The 21,879-nt window shown below is 36.8% G+C and overlaps 1 long non-coding RNA gene across 1 annotated transcript in view; it reads left to right on the top strand.

Annotated features, from left to right (window-relative positions):
- LOC308059862 overlaps positions 1-21,854 on the top strand; it is a 67,125-nt gene extending 45,271 nt beyond the window's left edge. The window contains exon 2 of the long non-coding RNA XR_013926470.1: positions 8,241-21,854. This is a non-coding gene — a long non-coding RNA (uncharacterized lncRNA). The remainder of the gene's footprint in view (positions 1-8,240) is intronic.
- Positions 21,855-21,879: the final 25 nt, after the last annotated feature.

Below are 21,879 nucleotides of genomic sequence, written 5' to 3' on the forward strand. Positions count from 1 at the left end.
GACAAGCTTTTTCTTAGAGGCTTGAGAAGTGATCTGAAAAGAGCACTAGGGAAAGTCAAAATGTCATAGAAGTGATCCATACCTCAATTATCCTAATATTTCTAAATGAGTTGGAAGCAACTTCAAACTTTGCACATGTGGATAAAATTTAGAATTAATCTTCCATTTTAACCCGTCTCTCTAAACTATCCACACCAGACTATGTAATGTCTGCACTACCATGACAGATGCACTCAACCCCTTAACCAACTATCAGTAGTTTGAAACCAGCTCCAAAGGAGGTATGTGGTGACGCAAGTGGAGGCGGACTGGAAAGAAACACTATGTCTGCGTGGCTGGGTTCGGACAAAATGGCCTTTATTGTTTATACAAACTATTTATATATCTTAGACAGTGCAGATGGTAGACCCTGATAGGTTTTTGTGTCCTTCTTCTTGCTTACTATTTGCTGTTGCTGTAGGTGCCCATATGCTGCGGTTCTAAGTCCCGATTCTTCACGTCCTGTTTACATACCTGACAAATTGTGGCTGTCTTAAAGGTACGTGGCTAAGTCTTTGAAGTCAACTAACTTGTCTGCAGACCCTAACAGAGGTAAAGGCCTGAGCCCTAGCCAGGCCAAGAACTCCTCCAGGAAATCCACAAAGGAGCAGAGTGACCCAGTAAACATGGATGCATATGAGCTGGGAATACTGAATATGCAATTCACTCACGAATAGCAAGTGGCTTTTCCAAGACTCATTTATCAAGGAACAAAGAAACTTGTGGGTACAAGGGTTCTCATACCTTTCCATTGTATGCTTTTTGACTATGAGACATCACTACCCCATAAATGTGACAGCTTAAGTGAGCCAACTTTGGGCTCTCCCTGCTGGGCAGTGTGTAACTGCATGGCAGTGATGTCCCCTTGAGCTGGGATGCTCCTCAAGGTGACTCCTCAAGGAAGAGAGACCTTTTTACCAACACCATATTTTTGGATGAGTCCAATTCAAGCTTTCTCTAAAATGCCATTGGATGGCACACTAATGATTCTCCCCTTGAGCTGGGGTTCTGTTGTGGTTTAACCCTGTCAGCATCCAAGCACCACACAATCACTCACTTTCTCCCCCCTCACCCAGAGGGGTGGGGAGGAGAATCAGAAAGGAATGTAAAACTTGAAGGTTGAGATTAGAACAATTTAATAGAGAAAGCAAAAGCTGCGCATGCAAGTAAAGCAAAACAAGGAATTAATTCACTCACCACTCCCCATGGGCAGGCAGGTGCTCGGCCATCCCCAGGACAGCAGGGCTCCTTCAAGCGTAACGGTTACTTGGGAAGACAAACACCATAATGCCAGATGCGGGCGCACACAGACAGACAGACAGACACACACACACACCCCCACACACCCACCCACACACACACTCCCACACCCCCACACCCCCCCCACACACACATACCCCCCCACACCCACACCCCCACACCCACCCACACCCACAGACACACACCCACAGACACACACACACAGACACACACACACAGACACACACCCCCACCCCACCCCACCCTCTTCCTTCTGGTTCCCCCAGTTAACATACCCAGCATGATGTCACATGGTACGGAATATCCCTTTGGCTAGTTTTTGGGTCACCTGCCCTGGCTGTGTCCCCTCCCAATTTCCCGTGCCCCTCCAGTCCCCTTGCTGGCAGGGCCCAAGGAACAAAAAAGTCCTTGATTGAGTATAAACATCACCCAGCAACAACCTAGAACATCAGTGTGCTGTCAACACTGTTCTCACATCAGAGCCAAAACACAGCACTGTACTAGCTACTGAGAAGAAAACTAACTCTGTCCCAGCTGAAACCAGGACAGATGACTCCCAAGGTCTGAGATTCAGGACAGATGCCTCTCAAGGTCTGAGATTCCTGACCTAAGACCAGGATTCTTCCTTACCCAAGATGGAGAGACCCCTTATTCAAGACTCATAGCATGCTGAATTTATACTAGTAAAATCCATGTAAGTAATTCCTTTAGATATAAATCATTGTCGAACTTAGAGATGAAGATTGGACCTAGCCACACCTAAGCTCTATCAGGAGTCTAGAAAGCAAGGGGGTCCACTCTGAACCTCACAACTCAAGAAAAGGATCTCCCTTACTTTTTGCATCTCTGGTCTCTGTGTAAATCTCTCTAGCTTGATTTTCCTTTGTATGTTTCTTTCATGTAGTAAGTAATAGAGTGAACCTTGCTATTGAACTTTGTTAAGTCATATTTCTACAAATTCATATTAAGACTATTTTGCTGATGTGATGATGATTCTTTAAGGGACCTACACCACTCATTCATTACTAGTTTTAGTTAATAGAAATATTAATATGGAAGCTAACTTTAACACATTAAATATTAGTAGCAATCAAGCTGAAACCACAGTATTCCATGTAAGTCAACCCCTAGAATATTTAATGAGGTTTTTTGATACATTTTGATGCCTATACTATGTTAGAGGTGCAGCTGCACTGCTATTGATGTCTGAGCTAACATGTAGAAAATTCATGCCCAGGTTAATTGAAATTTGTTGAACTTTTCAATTCATCAATTATACATAAAACTTCTATATAACCTTTATATAGTTAAAAATATGTGTTGGACTCTTTACACATCAAAAGAAAACAAATAAAAGATGGTAAAGAAAAGTGAAAAAGAGCAAAGACTGAGAGAGAGAAGCCTAAGTCAAGTGAGGGAAGACATTTTTCTACCATTCTGAATAGACAGGCAGAGGAAATGTAACCTGCTGCTCAAGAAAGATGAAAGCGCCAACCCAGAAATTAAAGATAAGATTTCTCAAGCTGCTGAAGATGAAACACCATGACAATCGTCACCAACACAGACAAGAACTTACGATTTTTATAGAGGCTGCACAAAAGTAACTACTGGAGAAATAACTCACTAGCTCATTTCCCTCTTCTTTTCAACAGTCAGTCCGTGTTATTTGCTAGTAATATCCTTCAATTCATCTTCTCTTAGCATAAAAGGAAAACCTTAAAGCAGCAGCACCTAATACCTTGTGTTTGTCCATTGCTTGAATGCCTGAAAGATTGACTGGAATCAAGTGTATAGGAGAAAAGTTAAAACACTCATTTTAAGCATGAAAAAACAAATAGAAAAAATCAGGACAACTTCTTAAGAACCAAGCTTAGCTATTCTGCTTTAATGTGATGGCAAGGAAAGATGAAAGATACGTGAATTTTACAGGACAACCAGGTGGTCAGGCCCAGTCAACATGGGTTTATAAAAGGTAAGTCTTGATGGACAAACCTGATCTGCTATGACAAGATGACAAGATGTGTGGGAGTGGGGGGGAGAGTGTTGATCTGCTTGAGGGTAGGAAAGTGCTACAGAGGGATCCAGGCTCTACAGGCTGGATCAATGGACCAAGGCAGATTGTATGAGGTTCAACAAGGAGAAGTGCCAGGTCCTGCTCTTGGGTCATAACAACCCCATGCAACACTACAGGCTTGGGGAAGAGTGGCTGGAAAGCTTCCCAGTGAAAAAGGACTTGGGGGTGTTGGTCAATAGATGGTTAAATATCAGCCAGCAATGTGCCCAGGTGGCCAAGAAGGCCAAGAGCATCCTGGCTTGCATCAGAATCAGTGTGGCCAGCAGGACTAGGGAAGGAATCATCCCCCTGTACCTGGCTCTGGTGAGACCACACCTTGAATACTGTGTTCAGTTTTGGGCCCTTCACTGCAAGAAAGACATGGAGGTGCTGAAGTGTGTTCAAAGAAGGGCAACAAAGCTGGTGAAGTGTCTAGAAAACAAGCCTTTTTAGGAGCAGCTGAGGGAACTGATGTTTAGTGTGGAGAAAAGGAGGCTCAGGGGAGACCTTATTGCTCTCTACAACTACCTGAGAGGAGATTCTAGTATGGTGGTTGTCAATCTCTTCTCCCAAGTAACAAGCAATAAGACAAGAATAAATAGCTTTAAATTGCACCAGGGGAGGTTTATATTGGATATTAGGAAACATTTCTTCACTGAAAGGGTGGTCAAGCACCGGAACAGGCTGCCAAGTGAAGTGGTGGAGTCACTGTCCCTGGAGGTATTTTAAAGATCCATAGATGTGATGCTTAGGGACATGGCTTAGTGGTGGACTTGGCAGTGTTAGGTTAATGGTTGAACTCGAAGATCTTGAAGGTCTTTTCCAACCTAAATGATTCTATGATTCTGAGTTATTAATGGACACCAGACCAGGGGAAATAAAATGAAGAGAGGTTGGACTTCAGTATATACATGGTTTGTGACTGGAAGAACAGATGAGGTCCTCTGAAAACCAATTAAAACATGACCAAGTGTGGTTATGACGTAATGAAAGAATCAATGTCAGTATTTATACATCAGATTTTTAGCTTTTTTCTATCTGGCTCCTTCTTGATTGTTCTAATACATTCAGAGTATAAATAAGGAAACAAAGAAGAGCACCAAATGGTCAGATGAACAGACAGAAGAAAATGCCCATTGTGCTATTTAACTGACACTGAGATCAGTAGAGCTATGTTAATTTATGTATGTTAGGAAACTGGCTCCAGATTGTTGCACAGAACAGTCGTAAGAACCAAGCAAGGCCCACTGGCAGGTTACAGTCACAGGCATAATGCCACGGTAAAGGGGGTGGGGGGGTGGGGGAAATGACTGAGCACTGTTGCACTGAAAAAGTTTTGTAGGAGGCTTGCTATATCTATAGTATATCTCATTTTCCCCAGCTGTTTAAATTGGAGCTTTTTTCTGACCATTCATATTGGAAGGGATATGGAAACAATCTACAATATAAGACATTTAAAGATGTGTTTCAAATTGGTTTAATTGGTAAATAATTCTTTTTAAGTAAAAAATAAGTCATTGAGGAAGTTGTGAGAAAATGTCAACAATATCTCACAAGTACAAATATTTTCATTCTGATCACACAAATGATCAGGAAACATGAAACAAAATGCCAAGAAATACATAGGTGTGGGACTTTCAACATTGTTAACCTTACCTCTTTTAAAGATTATAGACAAATGGCTTTGTGTAGTTGCTGCAAGATAAACATCTAAATCTAGCTTTATACTTCCACCCAAAAATAGTTTCCAGAAGAAGCCAGAAACCTTAAAAAAGAAAAAAACCACTATTTTTAATAATTTTTTTCTGTTTCTAGAATGGGGATATATAGGAATGACTTACATGAAATTATTTAAAACAATTTATTGAATCCATTGTTTTCCAAAGATATCACAAGAGCAGAATTAGTTCAATTATATGATCTGCAATATTGCAGGAGAAAGAAGCCACTTAATTTTGTTTCGGCATGTGGTTTTAGCTTTTAATCCACACCACATTTATAATGATAATGTATGATTTATTATGAAAAAAAAAAGTAGAAGTAGCTGTGCAAATGAGTTTAAAAAATAATTAAAGCTACTTCAAAGTCTCATTTTTTTTCTGTTGTTCACCTACAAGGAAAAAAATCTCAAAAAATCCATGCTGAAAATAAATCATGAGGATTCAAAGGAAAAAAGTATTACCTACTTAAGCTGCCAAAAACAATTCTGGGGAAAAACGAAGAAACAAACAAGTACAAATCCAAAAAGTCTGAAATTTCCTCTCACTAGAAGTAAAGAGTAATAGAGATTTGTTTAAAACTCCTCATGAGGACAAGGTATTCAAAGTAAATAGCTACATTACATTTTAAAAGCCCTGACATGAGTTGATCTATTGCCTTTAGCAAGTCCTTCTCTCTACAACGTTTCAAAACAAATGGAGTTCCTGACATGGTATATACATCCTGTGTATTAACCTAATTTATTGTGGCAGGCAGATAACTGGCAAAGAGTCAGTTTAAAAGCTATCAATGCTCCCTTCATTTGGCCATTATAAGCAGCAACTTCTACTAACATGTTATATTAATTTTTTCAGTGGTGTCTTAGGTAGCAATCACAGCAATCTTTACTGCATAAAGCTTGTGGTTTCTCATTAAAATTTTATTGAATAACACAGGGAAAATAAAATTATAAGAACTTTAACACTTTTTATTGGCTAAGAATTCATTCAAAGTTTCAAGAGACCATCTGTATTTTCTTTTTAAAAAAATGTTTGCAAAATTTTGAATTTCAAGTGTTGCTGTCATTCAAAATTTTAGAGAGGTCACACTACTGCGATATTTCAGAAAGCAAAGTTAGGTACTAAATCTAAACCAAGTAAGCAGGTGAAGCTGATTAACTCACAACAGACTAAGACATTAAATTACAGACATTGCAAATCTATCACTTCCCTTTTTATTTTTCTAATTGCATCTGGAGTTCATTGCCATTCCTGGTCCTCTGAGACATGAAAAAGAACTGTGGAGGTGTTTGAGATTGCGACTGCTGCATAACAGTACCAGGTATTGCTTCTGTAGAGTAAAAACAGAGGAGAAGAAGCAACTGCAAATGTGGGGTGGGGGGGTGGGGGGAAGAGTGAGAGAGAGAAATTAATTGTCTCATGTCTTTGAACCAAACAAATCTTCACAGAAATTGCCCGACACATATTGGCAAGCTGCCAGTGACTGAGGACATACTCTAAATATTGTTAAGCTGTGACAAATACCAAATTTTTTCAGTGTTGAACAGCTGCATATTATGTCTATTAATGATGTCCAGTAAGTGATATTTTTGCATCCAAGGACAACACAAGCTCTCTATTTCCTAGCTTGATCAGCCTACCCCATTCAAACTTAGCTCTTCAGCCTTAAAAACTAAGAATTTGAGTTTGATTTAGCTGAATTGATTGATCTTCTGGATCTCTTCACTTTATAGCACATTTTCCCTTATTTCAGTTATTCTTGTGTCTATCCTATTTGAACATCAAAAATAGAATGCATGGTCTGACATCTACCAGGAATAAAGTGCATTCCGTTTAACTCTGCTTAGTATCTCAAAAGTTATTAAAAACAAATCTTAATTAATTGCACACCTCTCCATAATCATAAAGATCTTTAAATGTTTGTGGATAGAAATTATCTTGGTGTCTTGATTATTTTATATTCAAATATAGCCACTGCTGTTGAACTTTCTGAAATATTGTTGAAAAAGAAAGCATCATCCTTCATTATGACCGTTCCATCTGGTTTTCTCAAAATCAACATTTACTGAAAAATCCTACCCCTTCTTGACTATTATTCAACTCACTCAAGACTTGAGTCTACAGCAGTGTTAGGATTTCTTTTCAAACCACCCTATTATCAACTTGCTTAACAGCTAACAACATTTAACTTAACTAATAGCTAACAGTAAAATTAACGATTAAGTGTCCTCATAATTTGTCCCTCTGTGTTGTTCTGATCCCTTTATCACTGTTCCACAATTCTTAATCTTCTCATTCATGCTGATTACTCTTTTTAATTTCTACTTCCCCTTTCCCTCCAAATTCTCCTGATTTGGGGGGACTTGGGACAGGAGGTGGTTAACCACTCTTATTTTATGCCTCAGACTGCAGATTTCTAGTAACTTCAAGGAAAATATTATTTTGAAACCTACCATTATTCCTCACAGTTTAAGATTCTAGAGGTTTCCATAATTATTTTCAGTTCTGCAAAATTGAACTTAAAATAATCAAGCTTGTGCAGCAGTAGTTTGGGCTGCAATTATTTCTTTGTTTTTGCATGGAACTACGTTCAGAGATGAGAGAGACAGATTTAAAAATGTCCTGATGTATAAGTATTTCATCTTATTAACATGCAAAAGACACAATAAAATAGATTATTCAAGATTTTGAGATCCATCTTATATAAAAAAATTTGGAAAGCTTAAGAGAACAATGTTTCAATCAATTTATAAACAAGATGGACAAAACACAGTGAATTGTTAGTACTCAACACTGAAAGTAAACAAGAAGCTAAATGATTTGCAGACATAAGGATCTTAATCACTTCTCCACACCTTCAAAAACAGTTCTGAGCTCAAACTGAAAACAAGGATTAAAAGAACCAAATGACTAGGGCTGATCTCTTACTACTTCTAAATATTTTCATGCCTGCTAAGTGGGAAGGTGTCTCTTTCAGTTCAGCATTTGGTAAATAGAAAAGAAGGGAGGAAGTAAGTAAAAATTCCCCTCATATTTAAGGCTGGATGGAATGTCATCTGCTTTGACAAAAGTGAAGCCCTACACAAAACTTGAACTTGTGTTACCCTGAGACCCTACTGACATGATTTTGAATTATTCCAGACAAGCAAGATCTGGAAAAAAATATGTAGAGTTTTTTGTTTATTTTTTGTCTCCTGGGAGCAAAGGAAGGTGTATTGCACATGTAAGAGAAGCTCCAATTTTGATAGAGATTTAGCAAGGCATTAAAGCATAGGCTTGTCCATTTTCTATGTGGTTCTGGAGAGTACAGGGAGGACACTGTTGAAAAGGATCCTACTGTTCTACTTTCTGCTTCTCAAATACATGAAAGAAAATCCTCTTGAAAAATAACTAGCAATTAGGATTTCCCCAGGGTAAGCACATTAATATATTCCTGATCATTTTTATTCTTCATAAGACTGTACTCAGATTCAGTCATTCATACTTTTGGAGAATGTATTTCTTCTCTGTGTTTTATCATAGTGTGTTCTTACTTAGAATGCTATGAGGTATGAGAAAATACAGAAAGCTGTCTTAATCCCTGAGACCCAGAGTTTTTAAATGGACCACTGCAGTTCAGTGAATGTAGAAAGGCACCAAAATTTTTTGAAAAAATTGAACAGCATTTGGAACAATGAAGGTGATAATTCATTATGGAAACCCTAGAAGATAACACAAAATAAAACAGAAAGATTCTGTTCCATCTTGATGCAGTTTTGGTCTGCTTTCTACATTTTTATTGTAATTTGAGGTACTCTGGGGATTTGGTTTGTCTACAATTAGTCTAGAAATCACAAGAATATACACGTCTAGATGTCAATGCGCCTGTAAACATTTAGAGAAACTCTGCCCTTAGGAGGTTACAGTACTTGACTTGCCATTCTGAGAAAAAAAAAATTACAAGCTTTAAAGGCAATCAGTTGAAGAGGTTTCCATTAAATGTAGGACGGAGATGGACCAAAGACAAGACCTGAATGCAATCAAATCCTCAATTTAAAAGGGTAAAGATAATATCTTTTAGGGGTTCATTGTTTCTTATCATCTCCTTATTGTGCAGAGGCTGACCTCAGCCTTCATCACAAGGGTGAGGTAGAATTGCAGAAAGGCAAAAGAAGAGACCCAACAGAATACTCTGTAATCTGTAATAAGGCCAGGAAGTTGGTAACCAGCATTTCTATCACAAATAAAAAAAAAAATATTTCCAGGGAGACACTCAGTAATGCAGCATCACAAAGACATGCCTCAGCGGTGTTTATAAACATGCAGGTGGTGGAAGCAAGACGGCTGCCACAACCATGCCTTCCTGCTTCTGGGGCTACAGTTAGAAACTCATTCAAAATAAGACTCGGTATTTTTAACGTAGCACTGCATAGCACAGAGTATGCATTGTTAGATGAAGGGCTTGCAAACAGCCCAAGTCACTCAGAGCTGCCTTAATTATCATTACTGGCATTGCATTCTGCATATTATTATTACCCACATTTTTCAGGATTGTATAGAAATAATTAACTGAAGTCAGAAACTAGAGACTAATTCAGTGCCTTTGACATGAAAAAAAAAAAAAATTCAAGTCCCTCGCTTCAACTTCCCTGACCTTCAACCATTACCTTTGTAAGAACTCATGGTTCCCCATATCTAATACATGTTTTTTATTTCTACTCCCTTCCTAAGGCTTTTAAAATCATTTGGATTTTTCCATTCATGCTGTGATCAAGAACAAATAATGTTAAAATAGAGCTGCAGTATCACTGTGGCTGTATATACAACACAGTACCAAATTAATTCAGAGCATCTATAATGTTTGATCACCCAAGGGGAGAGATACACAAAGAAAATCAGTACCATCTAAAAGCAATTTCTAAAGCAATTTCTTCCGCAGAAATTGTCATGTAAGAGACAATGAATTTGATAAACAACACATTATCACTGGACCATTCAGGATTTGAGTACAAAAAAAGCTTTAAGATAGAGGTGGATCATAAAAGAACACTAGAAATCTGTGTACAGAAGAATAGAGAGATGGCTGTCATAGATACTGGACAGCAACAAGTGTGCTAGATTCTGCTGATCAACTATTTCTATGAAACCATTGATCAAGACAAGAAAAAGTCCACCTCAAAATCACATCATGACAGTTTTGTCCCTCTATGACAGAACTGAAAGAACAGCACATTTCTTTTAAGCTAAATTAGTTTGTGTTCTAAATAGCAAAATCAATGCATTAAAAATCCTGAACTGTCAAAAAGTGCTGTATGGTGTAAAACAACAAATGGCATCATTATTTGCATTATATTCTGGTAGTAAACAAATAGATGCAAAGAATCTATGCAGTTGTATGGTGCATTCATTTTCTAGACATGGAAGTGAAGCAGAAAAATCAGGTTTTGAAAAGTACAAGAGGAAACTGGAAGCTAAGCTGGAATGTAATTGATAATGAATTGGAACAAGTTCCAGCAGATATTAATGGGGAATTTAGACAAAGTGTAAAGGGGGGAAAAAACCCAACACTCAAACCACAGAATCCATACCTGAAAACTTAGGTGCTTTAAAAGCCATTGCTGCCTCTGTTTGTGTTAATTATGTAAGCAACCACAGCTGTGCTACTGTATATATTGAAGATAATGTTACTTTGGCTATTCTGAGCATATTAGGTATAAGTAAAATCATTCCAAATGCACAAAGCTCCACTTACCTAAGTCCCCCACAGGGCCCTATTTGGAAAATGAGTTCAGAGCAGAATTAGTGTACAAAAACAACACTGATTTTGGCACCATGCGTAAGAAGAGCAGCCCCAATCATTTTAAAGCACAGCAAAGGAAGAGAAACAAACCACTGAGAACATGATTCTGTGGCTCACTGATGACAGCGTCTCTGCTGTAAAAGGGAAAATATGTTTGCTTCAGGGAGTGCTTACACAACTTGTACTTATCAGCCACTGGATAAAGTGGAAAATATGTAAGCAAGTACTGGAACTGAGCACTGGAATCTAAGACTTATGCAGGGTGAATGCCCTGAAAAAGCATCACTAGGTCACTGTGAGAAACTGTGCTGATGAGACCCACCAACACACAGCAGATGTATTGTCTCAACATTGCTATGGCAGGAAACTCATGCCATCACCACAGTGAATGACTACTGCCACAGAAGAGATTTAAGGCAGGAAGATAACACCACTGCCACAGCAGAGACTTATCTATATATTGTAAAAGGAGGAAACCGACTGACGCCATGGAGCAATGGGGGAGGCTGATCCTGCAAAACTTAACCAAACCCCTGTGCATGTGCCCAGACTTGGGGTCAGGGGGCTCAAGGTGCCTGGAGGCCCCTTGATATTGGGCACGCACACCACTGTCAGGTGGAAAGTGTGGTTGAGCAGAATGGCTTGTAGCAACCCTATAAAAAATGGAACCAACTAGCGTTGGATGGGACGTTGCCCCACCGGACTTGAAAATGAATCGGACTGTCGGGACGCTGCAGCTCCGGGGTGAACTCTTTCCTTTTCTCTCCTGTCTTTCCTTCTTTACTGTCTCTTTATCTCTCTCTCTCTCTCCCTTTGCACTCACAGATTTATTGTTGGGCAAATAAAGTTCCTTGGCTCTTGACCCTGTTTTGAGTCTTAATTCTGTTCCCGAGAATACAAACAGAACCACACTCCGGTCTCAGACCGGCATGTCACAGTCACAAATTTTATTTTGAGTCCATCAGTCTCATATTCCTAATAGCACAGCTTTAGCAGTAAAGTCAGACCACCTTTGCTTCAAGACTTGATTTTAGGTAATATGTGGTACTGGAGAAGAAAGAAGGTGAGTGTTTTCTATGGCAAGGAATACTTGTTTTCTGATTTTCTGGGGAAAAAATGGCAATGAATGAATTAAATAATGAAGTGGATAGCAGCAATAATCATCACAACCAACTTTTTTCTTCTTCTTTTTTTTTTTTCTTCTTCACCTACTAAGCCCTCACTCAGGTCATCTGAATCAACACCTTGCTTAAAGACATACCTAAGTGCTAGTGGATTGAATTATATGTCTAAAGAGAAATCAGAAATACATTTAGCATGATTATTGCATTTTAAAATGGAGGTTAGAATTAAATCAAGTGAACAAACAACTCAGAAAACACAGAGACTGAAATTCTAGAGCTTAAATGGGAACAGTAGAATAACGAGTCTTCTTTAGTGTCCACCTGAAGAGGACAGCAAGTCTTACTGCAGAGAGATCAAAGTGACTATAATAATAAAGAAGAAACCTTAATTTTCCTGTTTAGACTGAATAAATACAATTATAAATATAGCCAGAGGATCTGATTATTAGATAATAGCAATACATTTTTAATGGAGAATTTAGATTAAAGATGTTAGATTAAACCCTGTGTTTGGTGTTGAGTGACACGTAACCTCTGGTTAACATCTTTAAGAGGTGGTATGAAAATGGCCATAATGGAGACAACTTGACTTTCATAAAAGGAAGTCACCCTTACAGACCAGCTGGAATGCTCTGAATGGGCCAGCAGCTGCAGGAACAAGGATTATCCATTTCGCATAATCTACCTGATTTCTAAAAACCTTCACAACTTGCTCACCAAAGGTTTTGAAGGGAACTAAACAGCTCTCTGATAGAAGAGACATCACTGCACAGATAAATAATTGATTAGGAGGTAGAGAAGCAAAGTTCAGGAGTGCAGAAGAGCCACTGGGGAATTTTCAATTGGGTTTGTTCTGCTTAACACTTGGAAAACAGGATGATGAATGGAATGACTTTTTTCAGAATAGAAAGGACGAAAACAAGTGTGAACAACTCAGGGTGAGAGACTCATGATGTGAATGACTAGACAATAAAATCTCATGTTAAAAGTCATCATCTATGAAGAAATGTCCATATGGGAAAAAAAGAAGTATTTACTTTGTGTAAAAAAAGGCAACTGTGAGAGCATCTTGGAAATGTGATTCTATGATTATAATATATAGCTCAATGAGAAATGTCAACTTAATCTTCAGAATCAATCAAAAAAACCCAAATCAAATGCTAGGAATTATTTCAAAAGGCAGAGAGAAAAAAATAGAATAAAATTATGCCTTATAATAAGTGCCTGGTTCACCTACCTCTTGAATACTATGCGCAGCTTGATTGTATCTCAAAAATTGTGCAATAGAATCAGTAGAAGTTCAGAGACATTCAGGGTGATAAGGATGATCAAAGGTATGGAATATTTTCTCAGTAGGAATGGCTAAGGCAGCTGTGCTTTTCAGCCTGGAAAAGAGATGACAGAGGGTAGAGTGACTAGCAATCATAAATAGACAATAGAGGGCAGATAATAATTGGTTTTCTATTATCTGATAGTAGAACTCCAATAGTTCCCCTATTGCAAGTTGGATCCAATAAGATCCAAACTGAAGAGAAATAAAAGGAGGTGATTCTTCAGGCAACACAGGGATGAGTCATAGAACTCCTGGGCACAGGCTTTTTGAGTGTCAACAGTTTATCTGTCTGGGTTTAGGAACACTCTAGATCAGTTAATGAATGCAGTGAGAGTTACTTTAAGAACCCCTAACTCAGAAATGTGGATGTGGACTTAAGAATTTACATCCGTGTCCACCTGAAGCATTTGCATATACAGGCCATATATGTTGAGAAAAGGGTTAAGAGGAAACAAGCGGAAGGGGGAAACCATATACATGTTTTGGAGTGAGCTACAGTTCCTTGCAAAAAACTCAGATGCCTCAAAGCAACATTTCCATCCTTCCTTTTTGCTTTATCAATTTAAAAAGTTGCACACGTATAATCTATCAGATGGCCCAGAAAACCTGTCAATCGGTATCAGCTCACATACTATTCTAAATTTTGAACAAGCAACAGAACTTTACATCTTCATGTTCAACCTTCATTAAAATTGCTGTTCTCATTGTATCAGACCAGAAAACGAATCAATTGCCTTTCTAAGTCAGCCAGCTATTTCACTCCTTGAAAAAAAGGGTAAGCACAGGGGAATGATTCCAAAGAATCAATGATGGGGTTTGAGGTTTATCACCTTTGGCCAAGGACTTGTCCACTTACTCTGTACTGACTGCTTGTTATTCTATATTAATCACCGTATCGCATATTTACTCAGAAACACTTCTACCAAATGTTCACAACAGTATTTCAGCCATGACATAACTGCCAGCCTAAAATTTTTGTGCAGCTACGAACTGCATAGGCTTAGAATCATGCTTCAGTACAAGACAGTTAATCTTGTAAATTTCAACTTTTGTTCTTTGCTTTTGGATTATGTTTAGGTCTTTGTCAAACTGTAGCTGAAGATCCTGTAGCTGCATTGTTGAAGGACTTTTTTAAAAAAAGAGAATGTTTTTAACCCATTAGGGACTGAGACAGGGAGTGTTCCCCTATGGCAACATACAAAATTTGTCCTTCCACTCAGCCCTTTCAAAGGTGTTAACACTTGGCACTTGGGACACAGTCTTAAAATTACTCAGTGTTTATTTAAGTACTTAAATAAATGAGCAAGTTTCCAAAATAATTACCTTAAGTAACATCTTGCCTACAGATTATTGAGCTGTTAAAATCAGGTTTAGAAGCAATTCTGTAGGATTGTGGCCAAGCCAAATCTAATTATGTGGCTACTCTGCTTAAAAATCTGAACTTCTCAGTCATTACAGAACTATGTTGCACAAACTGGCCCTCACACAGTCAGGAATGTCTTCACTGGTTTCCTCTGCATGGTTTAAACAGAACACTTTCTAAAAGACAGTACCAACCTTCTCCTGGCCAAAGCCAGGATCAATTATACTTAAACCCCTTCCACCAGAAGCTTGTTCAATTATACTTAAACCTTGGTAACAGAGATCTGACCATATTTCTGAAGATTTGTATAATGTGTACAAACAAAGAAACAAACAAACCAAAAAAACCCCCAAACAAACCAAAAAAGACATGACTCTTACAAGATGATGCCTAGAGAAATCAACAAAACATTTGTCAATATGTATTTTTAAACAGCAGCAGTATTTTTTCAACTAGGAAATTAAAAATGTTTTGCTAGCAAATTCCTTCAGGTAATATTATATTTTATATGAGAAAATTCTAAGGAAAACCTACCAAGAAGTTAGAAATAGTTATTACATGACAACTTGTACAGGAACATATTCCTGATGTTGCTCTCGTCATATTTAGCAGGACGAACAGATCATTTTAACGTGCACTGAACATACAAGCACAAACACATGTAAATTTTATATTAAATGCTATTCATGTTTATAGCCAGGAAATGTACCTATATTACCATTTGAAAGATCTCAATATTGATTTGCATAAACACACAACCAATTTAAAATTTCATCTGTAATTCAAGTCTCTTTGAAAAACAATATCCAACCCATTATACCCCCTCTACGATGTATGGTTGAAGACCACTGGTTTTAGAGTAGTTTTTTTCCACCTTTATTTGAAATTTTTCATTCCTTTCTGAATTTATTTTACTTTCCTATGACACAAACTCTTTTAAACCCCTTGCCAGACATTATGCAAGTTCTCAATGTTAGGAACTTCAAATACATTTTGTGTTGGGAGGTTAGATAATGCCATTGCCATAACTGAAGAGAGGTATCTGTGATGAATTAATTATGTTTCTCTGAATAATGTTTTTTTTTTTTATAAAACTACATGTACTTTTTCAGTCTTAATACAAACATGACTTTTTCAGTCCTTAAAACATGTCATATCTACTAAAAAGTAGATTACAATACTGAAATTACCCTAATAGCAAATACACAGGTCTACAAAAACATGTTTTAGACTCCAACATCAGAATCCTTTGTAAAAACCTAGCAGGTTCAAAGTAGAGGTATGCATGTGCATGTATGTGCCTGTGTGTATATGTGTTTTACTGTTTAGCTACCCAGAACTTTTATTCTGTGTTGAATTCATCACATGGAGAAGATACTAAAGTCTCATTTATTTTAAACAAAGTCACCCAACAAGACATTTTTGCAGAACACATACAGTGCTACAATACTGTATGGTAAACATATGAGTATAATCCCAAATGTTGGAAACATCTGCTGCACTGCAATGCACAGTTCACAAAATAAGAAAAATGTAGATGACTCACAATTTAGTATGTTAGCCAATTGAAAAGAAGTCTGAAAAAAACTGGAGGACATGAACCTTAATCAGAAATCATTGCAAATTTCCATTGTTAGTAATTATGCGGAATGTCTCTCAAAAAGACTCTCATAGTATGATGCTCAAAAGATAAGACAAATAGTTGGTGCCTCTTAATGTGATATAGTTATGTGTATAGGTACCATACACAATTATTCAGCTAACATTGATGCATAACAAACAAGTTTATAAGTAACAAAAATTATTCCAGGTTGGTGCTCTCATAACTTTTTTTGCTACAGAAACAAGCAAAAAAATTCTCTTTGAGTTGCCATTGTAACCAGCAGTTTACTAGATCCACCATGTCTCTAGGATTAAAAAGTTCCACTTTTCTGAACATAATAAGGATTATCTCATTAAGGTATCTTCACTGTCTGCAAAGTGAAACTTGAAAGAATTAGAAGTTAATGAAGAAAAAGCTGAACACTGTACATCTTGACAGGTACATTGGAATGGCAAAACTTGGAGCTGAAAATAACATTAGCCTAAGGACATTCTGTTTGATACTATAATGTGTGTTTTAACTAACATTCACTCGTTCCAAAATAACAACCAAGGGAAAAGATAAGTTATTTAACAGTTAGAGAAAAGGGGGAAATTCTAGACTTCCATTAGTTTCCCCAAAGGCACAAAATTTTCTTTGAAGTCTGAACTTTATAAAATGCAGACACTGAATTTGTGAAGTCAGATGAGTTGTTCTGCTTATTGATCACCTATTTTTAGTGTGGTATTTTTTGTCTTCTGGTTTTCATCTGACAGTTAAAATCTGTTTGTTATGGGGGAGAAAAACAAGAGACAGACATTTTGCAAGCAAGGTTGAGGCAGACAATAAGTGTTTACCAAGACTGAACATTAAAAAAAAACCCAACCACAACCCCAAAAAACACCCAAAAGAAACAAAAATCCAATTAAGACCAAGCCTAGTGTCCTATATAGGAACTAGTTTATAAACAGACTGAGCACAGCTCCCATGCTAGGGTTCTTTCATTTGTCCAGTGATGGGTCTGTGGTGCTGCAGACTACTCAGACCTGTCTAGGTCCCTGGTCTTAAAAGCAAGGAAGGCAAATTCAAGAACTGCCTTGGTTTGCTTGGTAAGTCATCCATTAATTTAGCTCCACCAAAATGCTTAATCTCTTCTTCTCAAGGTATGATGTTTGTGTCTTGTGACTTCTGCTCACATTAAAATTTTGGTATGCAGTTGATCCAGAGTGTTAAGCAGCTCCATCCAAGATCATTTTGTGATGCAAAACAAAACTTCTTAGTTTTCAAATACTGAGATTCTATTAACTGAAAACTTTTTATTATTTTAGCTCAGGCCCTGCAGAGAGCATGGAGGGATAAAAGAAAACAAAAGAAGAGAAACAAGTAAACCTAATGTTTTATCTTTAATGGAAAACTTATTTATTTTTACTTTTAGTCAATTAAAAAGGACCCATACTGGTTCTGTTTTGCATCAGATTTCCATAACAATCAAACCCAAGTATTACGGGACACAACCTGATCACATTTGATTATAGTAAAGTATAGTAAAGAGCATTAAAAGTCAAAATGATGCTACATTAGAACTGTTACAAAGACCTGAGGAAACCTGTCCTTCAAACAGTCTTCCTGTTAGACTTCTGGGTTATTCAACTTGCATAGTGACAGTCAAAGTACTAAAAAAAAAACAGTTAACATACTAATATTTTTCTTCATTTTAATTTGGCAACTTATTTTTGAAATAGAAAGTGAATAGTTTTTTTTTTTTTTTCTTTTTTTTTTTTCCTTCTCCCAACATGGTCAGTTTAAGGCTATAGCAGCAAACCCACTATAAATTGCACGTAGCTGTGCTGTCCTGAAAGCAATAAAGGGGAAGAATTGTGTCTCTGAAATTTCCTTTCTGATTTCCTTTTGCTCTGGGCAAGTAGTAAATTTGCTATTGACCTCTAGTGGCACAAATTATGAAGTTAGTTTAGCCATGCTTGGCTTGTAATTTGGGTCAGGGTGGCATTATGTCTCAGATCCATTTTCTCTGCCTTCACTGCAGTGTGCTTATGAAATCCACTTTTTTGTGCACCCTGTCCATGAGTTGCAAAGAATTCATCCTCCTTACCAAGGTTACTTTAAGGACATGTAAACTAAATTACGGCAAAAATGTTAAGAATTGTGTTGGAGCTGAAGAGACAGTGTACACGTTCACAACAGCGATACATCAATGTCTATTTTTACTGCCATTGTCAGATCAATAAACTTTTCAGTAGGAAGGAAGACAAAAAGTATTATCTACAATGCACAAATGAAGGCAATGAAAGTGCAGCAGGGCTTTTCAGAACTGTCTGTAAGATTAGAAAATATTTCTTCTAGAAGTAAGTACAAATACATCATAACTCTGCCACAGTAATCTATGACAAGCAGTTGGAATACACCAGAAGAATTGGAACGCTGTTTTTTGACATGTAAATAAAATGGATTCCTGCAGGAATACTTTCAGATCCACTAGTGCAAACTAATAATAATTCTTTACTACAAGAAAATCTACTATTCATTTAACTTTAATTTGCTATATATGTGTAATAATCTAAGAGAATTTTTCATTTTGGGGAAGGAAACTTAAAAATATCAATTCACTGCAGGACTGAAGAAAGAGGAATTATGGCTGAATATTTTGAAAACCAATCATGAACATAACTCAGAATTTATATAATAACTGACTTATCTTAGTGACTTTTCTATATTTCCTTGTTATATTAAACTCTTGGAGATGTCTGTGATATACTTTAAGAAATAAATCTGGTTTGAATTTTCACTTGTTAAGAATAACAAAAAAGATACAATATTATTTAGGTATCTTGAAAATATAACAGCTGCTATCTCTGACTTCCATAATGAGATCTGTTGTGGTGATTGCCATGGTTTAATTGTATTTTTACTTTTGCTTTTTGTTTGTTTGTTTTGTGTTTGGTTTTTTTATTTTTTTAACCAGGATTTTCAAATCACTCAATTTTATGCACCCATTGAACCAGCTAGATTTTGTAGGCTCCCTACATAGTCAGTAAAAAAGATTAGTCTTATCTATAAAATTATATTGCGCAAAACCCTGGGACTGCTTTTCTGAGTAACTTCTCTTAGCTGGCTGTTATGTACATGCAGAGGAACTCCATGGTAAATATGTCAGATTCAGACTTCTCTATATGTAGGTATCCTTCCTGCAGGTATTTTACAATCAAGCAGACCTTGTGGAACAAAATGCTATGGTAACAATTATTATCTTTTTGTGTAGAAGTTCACATTTACTTCAGCTTCAGAAGCAGCTCTTAATAAGGATTGATGACTATTAAAGTCTGTTATGATGCCAGCATTCCTGGAAATCTGTTTTAAAATATCAGTTTAAGAAAGTTTTATCTGAGTGTAAGCCATTCTTCAGAAGGAATGTTTTTGATGATGCAGTTTTCATAGCCAGAATCAGAATTCGTCCAGGAGGAGATAATGATAATATTTAGTATGGCCAAGAAAATAAAAGATGATTATATTTTTAAAAGATGTACAACTAAAATACTTTGACAAACTTGTATGTGATGTGTTTTATAATAGCATGGAATAATAATAAAAAAAAACTTTTATAAAAGCAGTATTGTTTACAGTGAGTTATACTATAAGGAATTAATAAAATGAATAAAACCAAACCTATTTCTACTGCTGACAATTACAGAAAAACTATGTATTCCGATAGTACAAAATATAAAATTATCAAGGAACTGAATATCCTTGGATTTTTTAACTGTAAAAGCAGGTGAAATTATTAACAACAGGTTCATCTGAGTCAGGTGTTTGGTCCTGAGGCACACATAGAGTCTTTGAAAACGTCTTGTTCTGATACCTGATCAGAAGTTAGGAGCGGTATCTCTTCTAACAAATTATTTTCAGGTTTTTTTATAACATTTTGAGACAAACTTTGGCAAATTAAAGATATCAATTTAAGGACTGTATTCTGAGTCAGCTAGCTGTCACTGCTCTAACTGCAAAAGCTCTCTGAAGCTGAGGAACAAACATTTCATTCTGCCAGCAGCATGGCAAGGCTGCCTCGTTCATCCTTCAGTGCTAGCCTGCAAGACTAGTCTTCACCCCCACCACATTCCTCCTGCACTTGCTTTCAGTGACAGTAATAGATGCAGTGTTGGTTCTCACACATTTATCCGCTGATCTGTATGTTCTGTTAACACTTCATCTAGGTCACCAGAGGAGTGAAGATGCTAAGATAAAGGTCCAGCAACATAACAAGCACATTTTTCTTACTGTTACTCTGTATGGTAGACTGTCAGCTGTACAAGTATTTGAACTTTCCCAGTAGTCTGCTCACTCATCAGCTTCTACTGTACATTTCTCTGACTCTTACCAACAATCAAAAACTGCTCCAGCTCTAGACTAGATAGAAATATCAATACCTTGCTGCAGTCTTTTTTCCATCTCTATACGATTCAATATGCTAATAACTATGTTGCATCTCTTGTTCCCTTGAGTCTGGTATGATCTGTAAGTAACTGAAAAATGTACACATTTCTTCCATTTTTATAGATGTTGGTAGCTTTATTTTATTATCTGCTGTTCTCGTTTCTTTGTCATTTCCAAAACATTTGCTTTTATTCTGTTCAGTTTCTTTATTCCAATTTCTGTTCTCAGTGAAAAAAACCATTTCTCTGTTACTGCAGAACACCAATAAAAATGAGTATATATGGTTCCTACCCTATGTAAATCATAAGGAAGACCAAGAAAACTCTCCTTGACATCACTGAAATTTTTAATAGTTGCACAGTGGTAAGACAGTTTGTATTCTCACAACCTGGAGATTCCTTAAGAGATCTAATGTTTTCTAGTCTACTGTATTCATTTGAGGAAAATATTTTCATTAGACACAGCTTTTAGTGTCCATATTGACATCACCAGCACCTGCCTTTTACTACTTGCTGACACCCCTTAAACCCTATGCTTCTTTGGAACATATGTGAAAATCAAACATGAAAATCTGCTCATTGACTTGCAACTACCTTGTTTATCCTGGTTTCATTGACTATTACTGAATACTAGGAGAAAATTATCAAAAGGGAACATATTTTATTAAATACATTGCCCTCTTTAAATACCTGTAGAAGCATTGCTGAAATATTCCAAGTAATTGTAGATTTAGGAAAACCAGAAAAGACTTGTGACATAGGCAAAGAAGTTTAGATTGAGCAGTGCAGATGCAAAGTATTTCATCCTACAAGGAAGTTAGTTATTATCAAAGATTCCAGCATTTACAACATAAAATATTTCCACTTGTATTAGTGCAATTTCTTCTAGTAATCAAACCTTAATACATTCCAAATATAATCAGCACTTAACAGGCTGTAGCAACTGTTAATGTTCATGAAAAGTGCCAAGCTGATAGTCTGAAAAGGTGTTAGTTTAAGGTTATGCCCCAAAACAGTTACAAAACATTTGCCCAAACAATTCCTTCAGTACATTTTCTCTAACTCCTTTCTTTGTGTCACAATTTTTAAAGGAGGGACAGAAGAGTTTGGTTGCCATTTGAACATTAATCAATAAAGAGTCCATTCTGAAAAAAAAAATAGATAACCAAAATTACAACTCTAA

Source organism: Falco punctatus (assembly GCF_963210335.1).
Source record: "Falco punctatus genome assembly, chromosome: 3".
Classification (NCBI taxonomy): domain Eukaryota; kingdom Metazoa; phylum Chordata; class Aves; order Falconiformes; family Falconidae; genus Falco; species Falco punctatus.